The sequence below is a fragment of the Nansenia antarctica genome (genome assembly GCF_963989245.1).
Source record: "Nansenia antarctica genome assembly, chromosome: 2".
In the NCBI taxonomy this organism is placed as follows: domain Eukaryota; kingdom Metazoa; phylum Chordata; class Actinopteri; order Argentiniformes; family Microstomatidae; genus Nansenia; species Nansenia antarctica.
Window position 1 is genome coordinate 47213618 of NC_137675.1, and position 22785 is coordinate 47236402.

At 44.0% G+C, this 22785-nt stretch overlaps 1 pseudogene across 1 annotated transcript; it reads right to left on the minus strand.

The window, feature by feature from the left end:
- Positions 1-542: 542 nt before the first annotated feature.
- On the minus strand, positions 543-22271 carry LOC308151734 (RNA-binding motif, single-stranded-interacting protein 1-like; annotated as a pseudogene). Its single transcript has 4 exons — positions 22247-22271; positions 19094-19579; positions 17033-17093; positions 543-1616 (listed from the first exon to the last, which is right to left on the minus strand). The product of its transcript is annotated as an RNA-binding motif, single-stranded-interacting protein 1-like (transcript).
- Positions 22272-22785: the final 514 nt, after the last annotated feature.

The window sequence follows — 22785 nt, forward strand, 5'->3', positions numbered from 1 at the left end:
CATACGGCTGGCAGAGTTTGACTAGATCCAGGTCGGTGGTTGCCGGGGGCAACCCGCGGATGTACAGGTTGGTTGCTTAAGACCAAAATAAAACCAGTAACATCTCACCAAATGAACACTCATTGCAAGCAACATATTTTTTTTCATATATCTGACTAATAAACTACCTGTAAAAATCATTGAAATCTTTTATAGAAAAAAACAAACTTTCAATCGCATGCATTTTCAATATCACATCACGCGGTAGGCCTACGTGTCCCATTGCATCAACTTGAGAATCCTTGGTAGAAAATACACGTCTTTCGTCTACCTATTTTTCTGTATCTTTCTTTTTTGGGAATAATTCGTTTAGTCCATTTACACCTTTTTCCATCCTCCGCCGTAGTAGTTTCTGTTGACTCCGTCTTCCACAGATGTTTGGTTGAAGCTGCAAAAGAGGGTCCCGGGTCTGGTCCATCAACAGCGGCTGAGACTGCCCTCAATGTGACATCATCTGTCATCGCCCACAGCATCCATTAGGGCTCACTGAGGTCATCTGCTCATTACTTGCTTTGTTGAATATATGGAGAGGAATTGTTGGACGAATCCACCTGCTGCTGCGTGCCGTTTTCAGCAGCAGCCTGCATGTGGGAATACTGGGGGATGTAGGCTCCTTGCATGGCTGTGTTAGCAGGAATGTACGCGCCGCTGTTCCCCAGTGAGAGATGGCCCATCTGCTGTGTCATCATGGCGGTAGGCTGCATTGACATGGTGTGGTCCACAGAGGGCGACATCACAGCTGCCGGGTGTTGCATAATGTAAGGCTGATGGGCCATCCAAGAATGATTCTGCACCTGGTAGGTGGAGACAGGAGACATATAAGGAGACATGGCCGTCTGAGCCATCATCCTGTTAGTCAGGGTGTACGGAGACGCGTAATACCCATTCTGCATAGCGGCTGAGGATGGATCATAGGCCAGAGTCATCCCACCCAGTCGCAGCTCCGCCTCCCTGGGCCATGTCCGTCCGTTGGGGACAAACGGACTGTGACTGTGCCTCTTCCTCTGACCATCAGCAAACTTACAGAGCAGGGGCTCAGGGGGCGCCAAAGTTCCTGGCACCATCTTGATAAACTTCCCATTGAAGTGGGAGATCACTGCGTTGCACTTCTCTGTGGACTCCATCCTGGCGAAGCCCACCCCTCTGCTGTTCCCACTGTAGTCCCTGAGGACGCGGGTGGAGATGACCTGGCCGAAGGGCCTCAGCAGGCTCTCCAGCTCCTGCTCGTCCACTGACAGGGGCAGGTTGGAGATGTAGAGGTTGGTAGGGTCCTGCTCCTGCTGCTTAGCCATCTGAGCTTGTATTCCACTCGTCTTCAGGGCATGGACTGCCTTCAGGGCTGCTGCTGGACTGTCAAAGTCCACAAACCCATAGCCTTTACATTTATTTGTTGTCTTATCAAGGATGGCCTTAGCCGATACGGCTGGCAGAGTTTGACTAGATCCAGGTCGGTGGTTGCCGGGGGCAACCCGCGGATGTACAGGTTGGTTTTGCTGAGCTGGTCCCAGCCCGTGGTGCTGCTGTTGCTGCTGCTGCTCACCGTGCTATCTTTCAATCTTTCTCCTCCACTTCCTCTTCTATTTCTTCTTTCACCCTCAAAGCTTTTTCCTCCTCTTCCTCTCTTCCAGCCACCATCATTTCTTCTTCTTCCTCTTTCACTAACACATTATGTTCCAGTGGTGGACTGCAGTCCTCCAACTTCACTGCCACCATCTCTGGACCCTGCTGTGAACCCAGGGACTCTGTGGACTTGGCTTCAGACATGGTAGCTGGGCTGTGAGATGGATATTTCTGCGTTTTCACCAATGTGGAGATACCGGCGCTGCTCAAAACCTGGAGAATGTACTGTATCATGCAATGAGTTCACAAAACATGTCATAAACAACAACAACAACAACAACAAAAAGTCACAGAACAACGTTATATAATACCGGAAGAGAGGAACAACCAAATGCACTCAAACAGGGAGAATTCAATTACTCAATTACTCAACTTCTGTAGGGCAACCTGCCATGGTGATCACTTTAACATGTGTTAACATAACGTAACATGACTTTGTAGCAGTCACACAAGTCTCAGTCATCCCTAACCCAAAGGTTTTACTTACAATGACTGATATATAGTCCATTCACCTATTGTACTGTACTACTTTGGATAAAAGCTTTGGCTAAATGACATTTACTAAATGTAAATGTAGGTATTCGATATATAGACAAACTACAAGTCTACAAACTTTTTCAGTCAAAAGTGGACGATAGAAATGTCTTGTCTGTACATAGAAACATGTAATGCAGGCATGGGATAATAAGAAGCAGAGGAAGATGGAGAGCTGACTTACGTTTGGTGATTCTTGCCTTTTCACTAGAAGAACATGCTATGATCATGCAGGATACGATAGCATAGCTCAGGTTCAGTCCAACAGCCATGGCGTTGATGCTGCAACAGAAAGCAGGCAGCTCTCCCAGATCAAATCTCACCACAACTTATCTTTAACCATCTTACATTTCAGAAGTCAGACTGTCAAGTTCATTTAAAAACAACAGTCAATCCTTCAACTCAGTTGTCACATGGTTGCATGTGATGTTTGTTTTTTGTTTTGTTTTTTGGATCCATCATTAGATACAGCAAATATGCAGTAGCTATTCTTCCTGGGGTCCTCATACCATAAACAATTTTTAATCTTAAACACTTAAATACACTTCCATAACATTCATACATGCATACATAAGCTCTATTATTTACATTTTTAGTTGAAGACAACTTAATAACGAAATAAAGAAAAATAATACAGAAAGAAAAGTGAAGACAAAAACATAACTCTCCTTACCTTTGGGATCACAAGATAGCTCAATTCTCCAGTGAGAAACACCTAATTGTTTTCAGGATATCCTGTATGTAAACAGATACATCTTTAATTTTTTGTTAAAGCAAAAAGTGAGTTCACTGTGTAAACAAGAAAACACAAAAGTCAGGTGTCAGTCAGGTGTCAGTCAGGTGTCAGTCAGGTGTCAGCCAGGTGTCAGCCAGGTGTCAGCCAGGTGTCAGTCCGGTGTCAGCCAGGTGTCAGCCAGGTGTCAATCAGGTGTCAGCCAGGTGTCAGCCAGGTGTCAGCCAGGTGTCAGTCAGGTGTCAGTCAGGTGTCAGTCAGGTGTCAGTCAGGTGTCAGCCAGGTGTCAGTCAGAGTCCGCCAGGCCTCTTCACCAGAGGCAGGTGGACCAGCGCTCCAGCCTCGTCATACAGGAAGACAGACAGCTCTAGGACCGGTGAGGTCCTCTGGTGTGGCCCAGTCGGTAGAGCACAGCTCTAATAACCACGCTTAGGTTGTGTTTTCGATTCCCGCTGGGACCATATATACTGACAAACGTATGCACTCACTGCGATGAAAGTAAGTCGCTTTCGATAAAAGCGTCAGCTAAATGGCGTATACAGGCAAGGCAGGTTCATTTGTATAGCACATTTCATACAACAGGGGCAATTCAAAGTGCTTTACATACATTATTAAAAATACAGCAAGAGGAGCATAGTAAGAAAATAAAAATGACATGCTCATCATTTCAATGCATAACATTCATACATGCATACATAAGCTCTATTATTTACATTTTTAGTTGAAGACAACTTAATAAAGAAAAATAATACAGAAAAAAAAGTGGAGACAAAAACATAACTCTCCTTACCTTTGGGATCACAAGATAGCTACAACCCTCCAAAGTACTCTTGTAAACTATTTTCTGAAACAAAAATTGTATTTCAAAACCTTACAGTCTGAAAATGCATTTGCCCACCTTTTGCCGGTATGCTCAGAGCAGATGATCTGAAGCTGCCCAGAGACGGTCTTCAGTTTCTTGTGACTGCGTCTCTAAGAGGTCCTCTTATGTCTGGTTGACTAAGCTGGAGAAGCACTTCCATCTTCCATGTAGTTTTCCTGTCTGCCTCGTATACAGCTCTGCTCTGCTTACACCATGTAGACACAGTCTGCTGAAAAGGTCCGGATCTCAGCAATTCTCAATTCTCGTACATTTTTAAATGTGTTTTCAGTTTTTTTGCATATTACGAAAGTTGAAGTGTTGAAGAGCCCACTCGATATAACAAACAGTTTTACTGTTACTATTTCATTAAATACTTGAATTTGATTCACTCTATAGTCTGCTGTAGGCTACTGGGATAGGGATACATGGCTTGTAAAGTTACGTTTTAGGACGTGTTCAAAAGCAAGGACTGTGTGATCATCTAGTTGTGTGTTTTTAGCATGTTGATGTTCTCTCAGCAGGTTGTGATGTGCTAAACATCCAGCTAGATGTTCATAGCGATGTGATGTCTTAGCTCCTACTTAGTTACCAACGCGATGGTAGCAAATGCAATTCAGAGCGTTTTTCTCCTGTATTTGGTTTGAGGGGTTTGAGGGGAACCAGCATTCACATAAGAATATCTTCTTCTATTTTCAATGTGCACTTTCATAATCTGGAACTGAAAAATGACCTTGCCCTACTTTACCAGATCCTGTCACAACTTAGAGACGAAAAGAAGGGAATACATCCTGTACTGAGTTAGGTACATCCACACTTCACTATAATGAGCAAGAGAGAAGTGTGTTTACCTCTGGTTTGTCCTCATGTCTTTGAGCAGGAAACACCACTGCTATTATGCAAATAAGGAGGATACATACCGGCATGTATTTATAGAGGAATGAATTCTGTGTCAACCAATTTATCTTGTTTTCCATTAGCTCAGAATAGTGGAATCCTTTTCCAAGTGTGAACAAGTTGTATTCATAATGTTGACAAGAAGAAATTTGACTGGAACATTGTTGCAAAAGTGATTTGAATCCCTTTGTGATTGGCATAATAGATGGCATTGAGAGGAACACAAACTGCTTATGAGAAATGATGCTTCATTCGTTTTGCATTCCAATGCAATAGCTATGCTAGATCTTATGAAATAGGTTTAGGTTTCCAATGCTAACTGTGCTAGTAGGTAGCAAAATGGTAATCTGGTATAACAGGGGCTGTGGTATTTTTTACAGTAGGACATGACAGGTGCTTTTGACAATAGTTGATGCGGAAGCTGGACACTACTCAAACAGACAGCCAATATTCTAGCATTCACTGACAGTAAAATAATTTATTATATTTTTTTAAAATCATCTCCTGAGGGACAACTTTCAGACAGCTTTCTTCCAGAGTAGTTATAACCCTTAGAGAGGCCATACACGCACTGCTAATGTAGATTCAGGAGTCTGCTGTGAATGCAACTGTACTGTAATTCTCAAGTGAAATGGTGAGAAACCGGTGTTAAGGAGTATGGTGCCTTACAAAGAGAGTATGAATGATACAATGAACGTGTCATTTAATGGAAGTTCTATAAAAGAAACTAAAATGGTGTTACACGGTATTGCTTGTATCAAATTGAATTACAGCGTTTATTGCTCGTAGACATCCAGGGTTGATAGGGATTTATTTCCCTTGTTAATGGAACACTACTGTTCTTAATGGAACACTGCTGTTCTTAATGGAACACTACTCTACTGTGTTTCTGAGCTGTAAACAGAGGCTGTTTAAAAGTCTGCGCCCCGGTTCTTCCTGGGTCGCCCCAAGTCGCCCCTTCTCATCTCAAATGCTTCAGTTGCATTCAGAGGCGTGCCGCTGCCTGCGTTGTCAAGAGTGGGTGTTATGCCCATGGGTAGATTGAGCAACGCACTTGAGTTCAGTACTTGACAAGCCGGTGATGCAACTGCATCACATTACCAACCAGGCGGTGACTCAGGAGAGGCCTCGGCCCTCAGCTCTGCAAACAGTTATGCTGCTTCCTGGTGCCCAGGTTTCTAGGGAAACAGACATCTTGGTAGTATACACTGTATTTCACCCAAAAAATTCTACACTGTATTTCACCCCAAAAATATTTTATTGCACGGCAATAAGCAACTGAAGCCAAAGAATGTTAGTCTCTTACACTTATATAATGTGACGTAACAATAATTCTTGAAACTTGTTTCTGGCAGCAGAGACGGAACAGACATAGCTGGCATTGATGGTCTCTGGCTGAGGGCTGAAGCGTGTTCTCCTGTGCTTCTTGTCTTGGTAACCCAGCTGTTCCCGTCTCCCGTTGTTCTAGACAGAAGGGAATACTGAGCAGTTCTGTGCGTGGACAGACCAACGGCAGGAGAAAGTACACATTTTATTGGCGGATTAGTGACATAAGGTACTATTGACATGAATCAGGTGACATCAGACTTCCATGTGTCCATTCATTTATAAGAGTAGAGTAAAGAGTATAAGAGTAAAGAGTCATTCATACAAACCAAGTGTCAGGTAGGACATGTGACACTCCATTTGAGAAAAGCCTTTGGCAGGACTAAAGCAGCAGGACGAAAGCAGCATTCAGGACTAAAGCAGCATTCCTAAATGAAATGTTTCTTTGAAGGGGTCTCATTTCTTGATCGCTGATCGTTTTTGTTAAAGACTTTCATTCTGTGATGGCTACATATTGCTTATGGATATTTACTAGTATTTCCTTGTACAATTGTTGCAAATTGTATTTCTAATCTTACTCCAGGACAGTGGCGGTTCTACACTGGGCCAGGGGGTGGCAGTTGACCACCCATGAACATGGTTTGTCCTGTTGTTTCCCCTACAGTGTGGGTGATGATAAAATTAATAAATAAATAAAATATATACAGTGGGGGAAATAAGTATTGAACACATCAACATTTTGTCCAGTAAATGTATTTCCAATGAGCCTATTCAAGTGAAATTTGCACCAGACTTTGGTATTAACTCAAACAATCCAGACAAAAAATCTAAACATTAAAGTCCAAACGTAAATAAAGTTATGTGGAATGAAACAGGAAAACAATATTGAACACACTAACTGAAATTAATTCAATACTTAGTGGAGAAGCCTTTGTTTGTAATGACAGCTTCAAGGTGCTTTCTGTATGAAGTAACTAATCACCCGCAGTATTCAGGTGTGATTCTGGCCCATTCCTCTAAACAGATTGTCTTTAAATCTTGAAGATTGCGGGGGGCCCTCTTGTGAATCTGGATCTTCAGATGCTTCCACAAATGTTCAATTGGGTTTAATCTGTTGATTGACTGGGCCATTCAGAAGTTGATTTTCTTTCTCTGAAACCAATTGCGAGTTTCCTTTGCTGTCTGCTTTGGATCGTTGTCCTGCTGGAAGGTCCACCCACGTCTCATCCTCAGCATCCTGGTGGATGGCAGCAGGTTCATCTCAAGAATCTCTCTGTACATGGCTCTCCATTCATTGTTCCTTCAATGATATGAAGTCTGCCAGTACCACGAGAGGAGAAACAGCCCCACACCATGATACTTCCACCTCCAAACTTCACTGTTGGTATAGTGTTATTCGGATGATGTGCAGTGCCATTTCTCCTCCAAACATGGTGTGTTGTGTGACAGCCAAAAAACTAAATTCTGGTCTCATCTGACCAGAGTACTAGCTCCCATTAGTTGTCCAAATGTTGTTTGGCAAACCTTAAACAAGCTTCAACATGTCTTTTTTTCAGTAGTGCTTGGTGTCATTCTGCTTTGGTCGGCAGTCGTTCGGCAGTCAGTAGTACCAACGAAAAGGCGCGGTTCCTGGTCTATGTGCCAGGCACAATTCTTGGTCTATTTTACCGGGTTGCTCTATAATGGACTACATGTCTCTGACTTTCACTGAGAGCCTGTTTTTTAACACGTCACAATCATGAAAAAAAAGTGCAAATAGACAAATACAAAATATTGTGAACTGGTACCACAAACAGTGCATTAACAAGAGCAAATACAATACTGCAGCTGTTTTTAAAGTGATGTTCAGAGAAAGACAGAGGATTTGCTCTATAATGGACGATGCACGAGCGAGAGAGAGGGGGTACAGGCTCTATAATAGAGAATGAACTGAGCACCAAATGTCCAACAAGAGTGTAACAGGAATTGCTCTATAATGGACTACATGTATGGACTGTGTCTGATGTGCAGTCTCTGACTTTCACTGAGAGAGCCTGTTTTTTAACACGTCACAATCATGAAAAAAAAGTGAAAATAGACAAATACAGGGGGTACAGGCTCTATAATAGAGAATGAACTGAGAGCACCAAATGTCCAACAAGAGTGTAACAGGAATTGCTCTATAATGGACTACATGTAACAATCACGGCACTAAAACACATCACAATCATGTAAGAAAGTGCAAATAGCCAAATACAAAATATTGTGAACTGGTACCACAAACAGTGCATTAACAAGAGCAAATACAATACTGCATCTGTTTTTAAAGTCTCTCTGACTTTCACTGAAGGAGCCTGTTTTTTAGAGTGAGTGCTTTGTTTGAAAGTTGACGTCCTTCCAGTTCCATGAAGATCTTTTGGACTACCTCAAAGGTGTAGCGGAGGTCTGCAGGGTAGCTGAGGTTCAGGGCATACATCAGTCCGAACAGCATAGCAGCAGCTAATGCTACATTATCCAGATCTTGCAACACCTTGACGCCTTCAAGGACAATTCCAATGTCCTGTGGTTCATCACTTGAAGCATGTTCTTTAAGAACATAAATCCCCACAGTGGTGTCAAATCCCCACAGTGGTGTCTTCTAAGATGGCGTTTTCATCCATGCCCTGTACAAAACAGACAACGGTAAGTAAATAAAGGTAGGTAAATAAGACCTATTAACCAAACCCTATCAAGAAAATAATAAATAAATATTAAATTGGGCAGACAGTGACATTTTTGATGTAGATAAGGTAAGGTGAAAGTTAAAATCAATTAATCGTTTCAGCCCAAGTGACCCACGTGATCAAGTAGGAAAACAAGAGAAGAGTGGAAGATAAAGGGAAAAGATAAGCACTGATTCATGTACATACCACATATTCCTGCACAAGGGTTTCTGGATCTTCACCCATGTAGATAGAGACTCCCTTCAGGATGCACTCTCGTCCAGCATTTACATCATCACTCTGAAAGGACATTTTCTTGATTAGTGTCTTAATTCAGCCCCTGTGCTTTATTTTAAAGTCAACTACTGATGTAAACAGTCATATGGGTACATATTTCTCTGAGAATATAACACCAGTGATTCTTACGATGGTACAAGCCTTGCTGTGAGCTCCAAATCATGTAGGAAGGAGATTGACAGGAAAGAGAAAGAAAGAGGAGGTCGACAAATTATATAAAGATAAGAGGAAAAGTAAAACCTGAGACATAGATGCACAAATAGTGGAAGGGGAAAAAAAATGACTCATGGCCTCCCTGGCTTTCCATACAATGTGTATGCCTTTCTTGCCAATACATTTTGTAGCAAATAAAACATTCTACAATTAAGCAGTAACAGACTTGAGGTCATGCTTTACCGTGGTTATTGGCACGGCTGAGGTGCGTTTATAGGCACAATGCAAAGTGGAGTGCCGCACTGCACTGTCGTTAAATATATTTTTGAAAAAGATGGGTTTGTACTGTTAAATTTTGCTAAATCGCATTGCTTTCAGCCATCCACAATCTGAAATAGTTCTCTATTGTTTACCGTTGCTATAGCAACTTAACACAGCGTGTGCGGAATGATACCTTAACTGGTGATTTGCCCGTTGGTATACAGTGGTTATTGGCACGGCTTGGAATGTGTCTTGGCCAATCACAATGCGGGGTCGGAACTAGGTGTTGTATAATGTTCCATAACCTTTCCAGACATATAAAAAATCATAATATTTTCCAAAAACAATTGAAGATTTTTCATGACTGTGGGACCCCTGTATCACTTTCGTCAGCCATTGGTGCCATGTTTCTTTTTAGTTTTTCCCCAAGCTGTCCTCCCCTCTGGTGGAACAGCTTCACCAGGTTGTCAGAATGGAGGTCCAGCTGAGACAGGAACTTGGACTGTAGTGGGAAGGTGGTGATTCTCTTGAATTCAGCGTTGATCTGAAAACGGGTAGAACGCACAAAGGAAATTGGTTTGAACGGCAAACATCAGGGAGAAAGCCACCATCACCATACAGCAAACCAGGGCAGCCTAGGAGGAAGAGAAAGCACAGACTGGTAATATACAATTAGGTATATTAGCAATTTACCAGTGTCCTCTATACTTTTATTTTATCAACAGCAAATCCAAGACGAAAAACCCAGCATGATACGCCTTACCTCACTAACTTCAAACAGAGCAGGCCACCTTGCCATGAAAGGCCACCATTGGGGCATCACGCACAACTTCATGCCTTCTGTGTGCGAAGGTCTTTTCCATCTTTACTTTCACAACCTCCCTGTTGTTCCTCTTCTTTACATCTAGGAGTAGAGCTTTCTGCATTGCCTCCAGACTCTCCTCGGTTTCTGCTATTGGGTATGTCGGGCAAAAATTTACTTCTGCTCTCTTTGCCTTTTTTATTCCGAAGGCTGCACTGCGTTTTCCTGCAGGTTTGTTTTTTAGGGAGTTTACGGTCACCTCTGGGCAGCCCAGTTTTCTCAGTTCCGTGCGGTAGTTGGATAGTTTATACTTTGAACTTGACTTCCATCCGCCGTATCCAGTGCAGGACCCCTTCTCAGCTAAACATGGATGCGTCTTGATAAGACGCTGTGCTACCTGTTCCATCTCTTTATCACTGACATAGACTTTGTACTGCACTATTTCCCGCAATAAACCATCAAGGATGGCAGACTTCAACTTGGGATCTGGAATATGTACAGTGCCATTCTGAATATACAGTAAGCTAAACTTGCCTGCTGAAGTTTTAATTCGGCATCATAAGAGAACTTAGGCACATGAAAAAAAACAGGCCAAGAGGACCGTGAACTCGTTGAGTCACTCGATGACAGTATATCTGTATCCACAGATCCATCTGACAGGGACGAAGAGTCGTGTACAGAGGAAGTACTGAAAGCTTGAGGTTGAAGGACAGGATTCAGAACAGTAGACCACTCATCATGCTGCATAGTGGTGGGCCTTGATATATCAATGACTTTAAGAGTACCTTTGTCTTCTACTTCTGGAAGTGAAGTCAGGTTAAGGAACTAATTTCCAAACAAGGAATCCTTGAATTGGAGTCGAAAATTGCCCTGAAGTCCACACTGTTTCTTCACTTCAACCATAAGGTCTTCAACGGAGGCGGGGAGTCCATGGGAGAGAGTCAACCTTTGCGAGCTGCCATCAGTCAAGATTATCTTAAGGATTACAGGAGTCCCCATCTTCAAAGCAGTTTACTGTGCACAGACATACACACACAAAAAAAAGAAGATTAGATATCAGACATCCATACATTTTAGATTTCAAATTCAGTGGAAAAGCCTCCCCCCACACCTTTTATTTCAATATGCCTTTTCAAAGTCACCATGCGGGCTGATCCAATCTTGTAGTCAACCAATGGATAGGTATCAAGGAGTTCACTGAGTGCCACAAGAGTGAATGTTCTTGTGGGTGCTGGGCAGAGCTCGAAGGCTCTATAATGCTCTCTGTACCAACCACAGAGCTCTTTGACAATGTAGAATACACTCATGTAAAATGCAGATTTGGTCAATTTCACTAAATTCAGGCATTCCACATGCTGCTCTGTGGGCCAGTATCATTCCCTTCCTATAGGTTATGCCCTTGGTTGTCACACACTGTGCAAGGTGAACCTCAGGTGTGTCAGATAACTTTTGCCTGATGACTTGTGCTATCTCCTCTTTAAGTAAGTATACTGGTAGAGTGGATACAGCCGAGACCTCTAGGTCAGACTTGCTCTTGGATAGGGTCTGAGATATTATCCAATTTAGGCTCCCAGATAGAAGGTTCTGTAAAGGGAACATGAGGGAAATTTCTTTCATATTTAAAAAAAATCCAGTAGTTTCAGTCTCCGATGGTAGGCCTGAAGGTCTCGTTTTAGGCCCGTGCGGCAGTCCTGTTGAGGGGTGGGAATGAATGTTAGCCCCTTCTCTAGCACTTCCTTTTCGGCTTCTGACAGGGAGAAGATTCTCGAGAGATTTGTTATGTTGGAGAGGGGGGTTGTTAATGTACACTCTCTCCCCTTCTCAAGTTTAAATACTTGAGCCATCTGCACAAAACCTTCTCTGCTGACCAGTGGACTGGGTCTCTGGGTTCTACTCTAAACTCCAATTGATCTAGGGCAGGTAGGTAATTGTATTTCGCCTTAACCTGTTGATTAAGCTGGTTCAATAGGGCCTGTTGCTGTTTTTCTAATCTATCAGAGAAGTTAAGTTCCCACATGCTACATCCCCCTAATTAAGTTCACAACTCTTGACTACCTGTTGTAGCTGCTTCAGGATGGTAGGCCACTGTTGTTTTGCAAGGCAGTTGTTTAAGCCTCCAGCTATCACTACCATTGCTGCCATGTTATTGGGTTCCAGTTTCTCAAAAATATCCCTGAGGTGGTGGAATTTTGCCCCCGGGAAACTATCTATCTGTATTCTGTCATCCTGAAAGACGGGGATGCGTGCCAAATTGGAATCACCCACTATCAGGACTGCTTTGTGAACCTCAAGACTCCATTCCAGAGTCTTTCTGTTCGTATGTCTAAGAGGTTCCCAGCGACCAGGTATTCCCTCTCCACATGGCCGCCTGCTAAAAGTGTTAGTGGGGGACTCAGATTGTGCCTCACTTGTGATGGGAACATCTTTAGTGATTGTATGGTTTTTCATCACATTTGTCACCCCGGCATTAGCCACAACCATGTGGGGGTGTTCCCTAGTCGCCGGGGGTCTCGGGGGCTCCTCGTCTGGGGAAGCAGGAAGGATGGAATTACTACATGGGACCACCAGGTGTTTAATAAAGACAGGACATGTAGTAGTAGATGATGTAGCCCTAACCTCATTCCTCTCCTCATGCTCTGTCTCCACCACAACAACTATCTCCCTAGATGTTACCTCACTGGGACTACAGAGCTCCTCTAGTGGGATGGAGGTCTCGCTAATCTCTGCTTGAGATGGGGACATTACCAAGTTAAAAGAGACTTGAGGGAAGGTAGGCCATCCTATTGGCTCTGGCTCCCCGTAAGTGGTCTCTACTACTGGGCTAGCAGCAGTATGTGGGCTGGCTAGCTGTTCAAGGGCCTGTGGAGGTGGGAAGGAGTCCACTGGAGCCTGTCTGACAGTAACCTGTGGCCATAGAGAGGGCTCCAGGGGTGACCTCTGGGATGAAGGCCTAGCTGGTGTGGCCCTCTGGGGTTTACGGGCTGTAACCTGTCTGACAGTAACCTGGGCTGGTGTTCCACCAGGTCTGAGGGCCTCCTGATCTAATCCCCTCAACCCACCAGGATGTTCTGAGGTGTTTGAGGGTGAAACAGGGGTAGATGGCGATAGAAGGGGCTCCAGGGGTGCCCTCTGAGATGAAGGCCTAGCTGGTGTGGCCCTCTGGGGTTTAGGGGCTGTAACCTGCTGGATGTAAGGAGTTGGGCCCCCTCTGTTGTTAACCAAGGGCAGGTGAGGGAACTCCTCGTAGCACTCCACTCTAACAGAGTGAGGGGAGGGGGAAGGGAGCGAACCTCTAAAACTATTTAATCTTGACTTCAGTGTGTCAGCAGATGACTGGGTGTATTTACGTTTGTACCTCGTCTGTGCCCATGAGATAGCTTTAAGAAAAGCCTCCTCATTAAAGTCTGGAAGGACTCCTAGGCCTATCTCTAACACCTCTCTATAGTGTTCTGTGAGGATAGCCATGTTGGCCTCCATCCACCTATCTGTACTCTGTTTAACCTTTGCAGTGGTGGAAGCTGAGGGAGAGGAGGGCTTGATAAAAGCAGCTAATTTAGCTACCTGTTTCACCATGCCCGGAGGGCAGGAACAGCTCAAATTACAATTGGTAAGTATCTCCTCATGATGAATGGCCTGTAGCAATTTAAAGTATTGTTTTGTCAATGCAAAATCAACAGGTGAGGTAGGGGGAGCGTTCATGTTACTATTCTTAGTGGACTCACCCTGAGGGAGAGATCGTCTGTCATATCGGTGGGATGACCGTAGAGACATGATTTCTTAAACCAATACGGTACCCTGAGGAGGCATATAATTGCTGAAAAAAAAGGTTTGGTCTAACCTGGGAAGGGGGTAGGGAGGGAGGGGGGTTATCAAGGGAGGGGAAACACAATAGGTTATTTAAACACCATAAAAACACCATAAAAACATCATAAAACAAGAAACACACACTAAAATGAATAATACAACTCATCCAATGGGGAGAGTGGACTTTGGACTTATCTAGCCACTCACTTTCTAGGATCAGTCTCAACAATTCAAACTATCACACTTTGATGTCTCTTTATGTCTTCTGTGTGTGCACACATCAAAAAAACATTCTTCTTCTTAAGAGCTCTACCACCATACTCACCTTCCCACAAGCTGGGTGGCCAACCCAGCTGAAGAGGGGAAGAAAGAGCATTTATATTCCATTAAAATGGTGTCCAGTTCCAGGTTGGTTTTGTGTGATAAAAGTTGATTAAAGAGTCTATAAGCTCATTGAATTAGTGTACATAAGTAAAACAATAAAAGAACCTAACGTTTCGGCATACTGCCTTCATCAGAGGATTTTACACAAACCAGGAAGAGGGGGGCCTATATATGGTTTTTGGAGGGAAAGTGAGTCTGTCCACTGTGGCTCTCTGTGATTGGCCCATTGTGGTTGATCCAGAACCTTCTTCCATAGTAGCTGTAGATTTAAAGTGTCCCCTACGTTGGTTCCTCTTATGGTTGTGAAAAATAAAAAAATAAAAAATAATAAAAACAATGGCTCATACATACATACATACATGTTCAGTCTAACCAGTCTAGCTCATACATACATACACACATGTTCAGTCTAACCAGTCTAGCTCATACATACACACATGTTCAGTCTAACCAGTCTAGCTCATACATACATACGTACATGTTCAGTCTAACCAGTCTAGCTCATACATACATACATGTTCAGTCTAACCAGTCTAGCTCATACATACATACATGTTCAGTCTAACCAGTCTAGCTCATACATACATACATGTTCAGTCTAACCAGTCTAGCTCATACATACATACATGCTCAGTCCGTTTTTTTTCACTCACTCATTATTACAAGCTTAGGAGGGGGATGGAATGCATGCAAACTGTTACACACCATATACAGTACAAATGAATGTGTTGATTTTTTCCATGCCTTTCAGACAGCAACAAACGCAGGCAACGACTGCGACGCAAGATAGTTGCTGAAAAAAAGAAGTTGGCGGAGGAAATGCTGGAGTACAACAGCTATGTCCCTGACTCTGAAAAGATAGACATCAACTCTGTTGATGCTGGGGATGTCTTAGCCTGGCCGTGGGAGCATCAAGGTGTGATGTTTTACATTTACAACATTACACATTTAGAGATATAATTCACTGGTTCCATAGGGAGTATTAATTTATTTCCTGGTTTGGATTATCACTTATTTGTAGGCGAAGTCAGCTTGAATGCAAAGCGGAAGATGTTCATTCCGGTGATGCTCTCCCGGCGCCTGAAGGAGGAGATGATCTTGATCAAGGAAATGACACAGCATTGCGAATACCTCAAGAAGATGGCAACAACTCTGCGTGGCTCGATTGCAAGGATGGTGGAAAACTTGAAAAGCAACAGTAAGTGTTTTTAAATGAAATGCATTTTTTCACTTTCACTTTTTTCGTCGCCACTGATTGGGCAGTGTGACAAAGAATGACAAGGTTTATTGCCGAAACCTACATCCGTTGAGTCAGACTAGTTTTTAGCCAATCACATTTTTTACCAATCAAAACGCATTAAGTTTTTAGTCAAATCGATGAGGGTCTAATCATTGAGGTGAACAAAAATTAAACAGGGACTGAACTCTTATCAGACTGGAAGGTTTGTTAGTCTAGCCTATAGAGTTAGTTACTCTTTATCCACACACACACACACACTTCTTATCCACCACTGATGATGACTAACAAGCGCAAATTCGCAATGAATGTATGGTGGTGTAGCCTGATAAGCCAAACTGCCTCCTAGAGGTGAGACATGTAAAGTGATAGCCCTTGTTTTGGTTGAAAGTCCTTCTGAGTTGTCATTTCTAGTAGTCATGATGACAGTTTTTTCCTTTAAAAAAATTTTTTCGTGCAGATATTCCACCAGACCACACAGCTCCAGGGTATGGAGGACTGCTGTGCAGCTTGAGGAGGACACTGCACGCCACTTGTTACCAGCAGTCGGAGGTTTTTAAAACCTACAGTCACACTTACTGTTTCAACCCACTTGATTCCACCCTTCTTGAAGTAGAGGAGGAAGAGGAGGAGAATGACAGCTCCCCAGACATGAGTGATGATGAATGTGAGGTGTTGGATTAGCTCCATGAAATAAAGACAAAGTCAGCATCGGCAACCTGTTCATGTGTTTTTTTTCTCTGTGAGGTTCTTATGGGGGAAACCCTTGCGAACGCAGGGAGAACAGGCTAAAACTCCCCGTGCCTCGTGTCATGGCACCAGGTCTTCCCCTGTAGAATTCTCTGCCTAAACTTTTTAAATTAAGGCTCCAGGCCTGTATCACTAACTGGCTTCATTTGTCAATAATACTGCAATCTACCAACACCGGAAAGGACGAATGTACAGTACTATAGAGAAAAGAACAAAAGCAGATTGCAAACTATTATATGCAATTTATTTAATGTGCACTATGCAAAAATAATCAAATACACAAAATAACACATTTGTACTGCATACATAAAAACGGCATGTTTTTCCCCAAAACAGCATAAGATAGTGTAAAGATGAGACTGGGTCCAGAGCACTGGGAGATATGTATGTCATGCAATATCTCATTCTCAGCAGCAGCTACAGAAGTTTATATTGTATGAAAACTAGACTATTAAATAAAAAACAGGATTATTCCACAAAAAATAAAAAATGGTAGTAATTGAATAGCAAGGTGATTGACCAGGGATACAGAAGAGCACCGGACGACCCCTGATGGAGGTGAAACGTGAGCAAAAAAAACGGGGGCATATCCTACGACTAGTCAAGATGAGATAAAATAGCCTTAGTATTAGGGTAAATGGGGAATGCTCTGTACCTGTAGACAGGTGATGTCATCACCAGACATCTAGTGTAGAAGTTGGTGGAGGCACGGATACCTGGGAGCATGGGCAAGGAGGATACAGGTCATACAGAAAAACAACAGATGATAGCCTACTTCAAGATTGTATCCTAGCAATGTTTATGCCAGTGACGTTTGGAGCAAACCTGCCTGTCATAGAGCGCAACAGTGACCCCCCTTTTTTGAGGGGGCTTCGGATCCGGAAGTAAATTGTATTTTATTTTACGAAAGAAGGAACTACCCATCCCATAAAGCATTGCGAATGATACCTTTCCAAAGACTTCCAACCTAAAATAACGACATTTCGTGACCATTTTTGTTGTTGTTAGCCAGTTAGCTACCTTGTCACTGATAATAAACATATAATGTCAAATACTGGACGTTTCTCATTCATTTAATGAAAATAATCGCAAGGGGAAATCATGGTTGATCTGGAAAGGCTTTGGAAAGGTATCATTCGCAATGCTTTATGGGATGGGTAGTTCCTTCTTTCATAAAATAATTATGTACAGTCTTGTGTACCCTTGCCTTTTTTCCGTTTTTCCCAGTGTTTTTTGCTCAGAATCAAATGTATTAAGGTCATGATGGAAATTTCGGGTCTTTGCTACTTTAATCCGATAAAATAAGAAAACCGTAGTGCTTTTTAGATATTAGGAGCCCAAATCCGATGGCCAGTTAGGCAAACTGTTATATAGTGTCGTTGCCGATCAATGATCGACGTCGTTATATAGAGAAAATGAATGAAATAGGGGTTGATTCATCAGAGCAGTCATACGTCATCTCCCTGTCATCAGGCATTTGTAGTTCTTCATTTGATTTGCCGTGTAAATCCCCAGATGAGTGTTACATTAGTTTTCTTAAGATAGGATAATAAATAAATCTGTTCAATGGGCATTTGCCAAAGTAGCCTACTGTTAATCAGTATTTAGCCTGTATGGTGTATATATGAAGATGTTATGACGTTTTATCATGAAAATAATGAACAGCAAGCTAGATCCAAAACTAGGGCCGGAGGAGGAGGGCAAGTGTCACATTGGACAGACTACCAAAACAGAAAAAGAAAGTATCTTAACGACAGCAAAAGTGATGGATGTCAGAAATACATTACCTGGAGATTCAATAAGGTACTTTTATATGACAGGATATGGGTTAGGGTTATATGTAGCGAGATAGATAGATAGAGCCAAAAGTAAAAAGTCGCTGAGAGACGCAAGCAGAAAAGTACGTTTTAGAGCATTTATTGAATAGAACAATCAAACTCGGCGACGTACAAAAATAATCCATAAGCGATCAAAACCAGAAAAATAACGAACTATGCGTATAGAATATGCGTATAATGCGGTCAACAAAAATACATCGCTCCCCTCTCTCTCCACTACCGCCATGCAAGGTGCGCAGGTGCTTAAATTACCTTGCAATATCACCCCCCATAACCATATGACTTCTCAATACGGTGATCAAGGCAATAAACAAACAATCAAAGTAAACTCACAATAAACCCATTAGCCTGTTATACTAAATACCCCCTAAATCATATTCATGCCTCCTACAACACCTCAGGCCTTTGGGTCGGGTGGTTCATCCACATGGATGGAGGCAGACTGAAAGGACACACATTCATTAGCTATTTCATAAATGTTCTCCATATAACGATGTCGATCATTGATCGGCAACGACACTAACGTCGGGTTGTAAAATAGCCTAGTTGATAGGCCTATTGACAGCGATTATAACAGCGATTATAACAGTGAAGATGACAATTGTTTCTGCTGTGGTTATTAAAATCTGTTCTCCGTTGGTTGTATCTCAAAATGTGGCCTAACTAATTAATGCAAGTACAATTGGAATAACTAATTAATGCAAGTGCAATTCAAAATGGAATAATCCCGAGAGAAGCCCCGACAGGCGCACATAACAGGCGCACCCCTGCGCTTTCAGAACGAGCTACCCCAATCTCACGTCGTCTGCCGACGTTTATAACTGTATATGCCGTCAGAATTCGACGTTTGGATGCGATGGACAAAGTCGAATTCTGACGTCTGCCGTGTGAGACCAGGTTGTCCAGCCACACGACATGCAGGTCACCTCTCTCTCTTTTCGCCATTTGGATCTGCTCCCATATTACTGCAGAGTGTTCCACACACCCTGGGAAGCCTGGCACACCCGCCTTCTGGCAGCTGGTGTCGATGTTACTTGTGAGGTAGCTGGTCAACCTCTTAGCCAAGATGGAAAAGAAGATCTTCCCTTCAACATTGAGGAGAGCTATACTCCTAAACTGGCTGATGGTAGTGGAGTTCTGCTCCTTCGGGATGAAAACTGTGACAGCTCTTTGCCACTCTGAAGGGATGACTTGGTTCTTCCAAGCCACTCTCAACAGGTTCCACAGGTGTCTCAGGACTCCTGGGCAGTACTTGTACAGCTTGTATGGTATCCCGTTGGGGCCTGGGGCTGAGGCTGCTCTTGCCTTCCGGACCACGTCTGCTACTTCACTGAGTTTGGGGAGAGCAGCATTAAACAGGAAAGCTGGGGGAGCTGGGCGGGGAACATATCCAGGGGATCCCAGTGGAGTTGACTTTGCTGGGTCACTGTATTGCTCCCTGAAGTGATTCTCTAGCTCCGGTCTAGAAATCTCCAGCTTCCCGCTTCTCTTGTCCTCTAGCAGCTGTCTCGCATGCTTGAAGTGTCACGCCCTCTACCTCTAGGTAGTGGGCAGTGCCTCTCTCTCTCTTTCCCTCTCTCCCTCTCTCTCCCTTTAATTGGCAGGAGTGGTTTCAGGTGTGCGTTTGTCCGGCTGTTCACAATGACCACTTCGTTAGCCCTGCATAAAGACCCGTTCCAGCCTTCACTTCACTGCCAGATCGTAGCTTCAGTTCCACTGTTAGTCACGCTTCCAGCCTTACTAGAATTCTGTTCAGTCAGTCTACTACTCCCCTTGCCTAGACCCCTGCCGGTCTGCCGACTACTCCCCCTGCCTAGACCCCTGCCTGCCTTCCGACTACTCCCCCTGCCTGCCTTCCGACTACTTCTCCTGCCTAGACCCCTGCCTGCCTTCCGACTACTCCCCCTGCCTAGACCCCTGCCTGCCTGCCGACGCCTGACCCCCCCCCGCTTGCCTTACGGCCATTCTCTGCCTCAGTCCGTAAATAAATTATACTTTATTCTCCCACATCTGTCTCTGGTCTGTGTCTGCGCTTGGGTTCCTTATCTGACCGTAACATGAAGGGATTTTTGAAGAAGTTACTCCTCTCTTTCTCCTTCCGCGTTTGCGAATGCGCTCCGCCCTTCGCAGGCTGGCAAGGTTTACCTTCACCTCCTCCCACAGTGGCTTCAGGCCCTCTTTCTCCTCTCTACTTGCCTTCCTCCACTGCTTTCGGAGTTGACGCCACCTCTTCACCAACTGCTCAATCTCTCTCCCTTCTCCCCTTCTGCATTGGGCCTGATCTCCGCTTTTCAGCCATCACTCCAAATCTGCCTCTGCATTCATCATACATGATGTCTCCAATGCAGTTCAGCTTGGTTTCCACCTGGCCACGCAGTGAATGATCCAGGATGAGACTGAGGTCCTTGTCCAGCTTCTGCCAGACTGCAACCTTGTTTGCCTTTGGCCATTTGACCAGCTGCCTCCTTCCAGGTTCTCTCCTCTCTGTTCTCCGGCTTTGCCCCTGGTTGTCGGGGTTGCTTTGTGTTCTGTGTGTGTCTTCAGCGGTGCCCCCCTCAGAGGCATTGGTGTCCACCGAAGGCCCTCCTGTGTCCTCCACCTGCCTTTCCTCAGCAGCGTTGGATCCCTCAGCACTGTGGTTTGCGACCTGGCTTTGGGAAAATATACTATAGCCTCACACACCACCAACCTATCCACCCACACACACACACACACCCCCACCCACGGTTTGGAATAGTTTGGAATGATAATACACAATCATTACACATGTAATATCCTACACCCCTTAGCCAAATCCACCCACACAAACAATAAACTTGCTTGCTACGGCCAACTCCTCCCCATCCTCTACGTCAGTTCATATAATCCTCCCTTCTGCTCTCTTTGATGTTACCTTTTTGATGCTTGTTATTTATATACAGTGCCTTGCAAAAGTATTCACCCCCCTTGGCTTTTTACCTATTTTGTTACATTATAACCTGTAATTTAAATGTTTTTTTAATCAGAATTTTATTTGATGAATCTGCACAAAATAGTCTTAGTTTAGAAATTAAATGAAAAAAAAATATATAAAAAAATATTTTAAAAAAATAAAGAACTGAAAATTGGCATGTGCATATGTATTCACCCCCTTTGTTATGAAGCCCCTAAAAAGTACTGGTGCAAACAATTACCTTCAGAAATCACATACGTAGTGAAATGAAGTCTACCTGTGTGCAATCTAAGTGTCACATGATCTGTCAGTATATACACACCTTTTCTGAAAGGCCCCAGAGGCTGCAATACCAAAGCAAGAGGCACCACCCAAACACTGCCATGAAGACCAAGGAACTCTCCAAACAAGTCCGGGACAAAGTTGTTGAGAAGTACATGTCAGGGTTGGGTTATAAAAAAATATCCAAATCTTTGATGATCCCCAGGAGCACCATCAAATCCATCATAATCAAATGGAAAGAACATGGCACCACAACAAACCTGCCAAGAGAGGGCCGTCCACCAAAACTCACGGACGGGGCAAGGGGGGCATTAATCAGAGAGGCAGCACAGAGACCAAGGGTAACCCTGGAGGAGCTGCAGAGTTCCACAGCAGAGACTGGAGTATCTGACATAGGACCACAATTAGCCGTACACTCCATAGAGCTGGGCTTTATGGAAGAGTGGCCAGAAGAAAGCCATTACTTTCCGCTAAAAAATAAGAAGGCATGTTTTGAGTTTGCAAAAAGGCATGTCAGAGACTCCCAAAATGTATGGAGGAAAGTGCTCTGGTCAGATGAGACAAAAATTGAACTTTTTGGCCATCAAGGAAAACGCTATGTCTGGCGCACACCCAACACATCCCATCACCCCAAGAACACCATCTCCACAGTGAGACATGGTGGTGGCAGCATCATGCTGTGGGGCTGTTTTTCAGCAACAGGGACTGGGAAACTGGTCCGAGTCGAGGGAAAGATGGATGGTGCGAAATACAGGGATATTCTTGAGCAAAACCTGTACCAGTCTGTAAGTGATTTGAGACTAGGACAGAGGTTCACCTTGATCCAAGATGGCGCGGTCCATGGCTGCTATGGCGTTACAGTTTGTTGTGTTCTGTCTGTTCTGTGTCTGTGTCCTGCCTAACGTCGTACACAAAGGACGTACTACTGCACATCGGGGGTTTAACCCCACCGGACATCTTCCCCAAACTACTCACCCGTTCCACGGACATTCTGGATATGCTTGTGAGGGGGACCGCGTTTTTCGCCAGAGCTGTGAGGTGGATCAGGAGGCAGCGAGGTCGGAGAGCCGGCTGCTTGGTTCGCCTACGGCGGAGAGGGACGCGACCACCACTACCGGGCATATTCCTGAGCAACGTGAACTCCCTTTGCAATAAAATGGATGAACTCCGGTGTCTCGTTGCGAGGAACAGCGACTTCCACTCCTCGGCTGTCTTCGCGTTCACAGAGACCCATCTGTCTTCATCTGTCCCTGACGAGGCGGTGGAGCTAGAGGGATTCTCAGCGTTCCGGGCTGACAGAGACTTCGAGGCGGTGAGCAAGTCTAGGGGTGGGGGGTTACTGTTCTTTGTAAACGA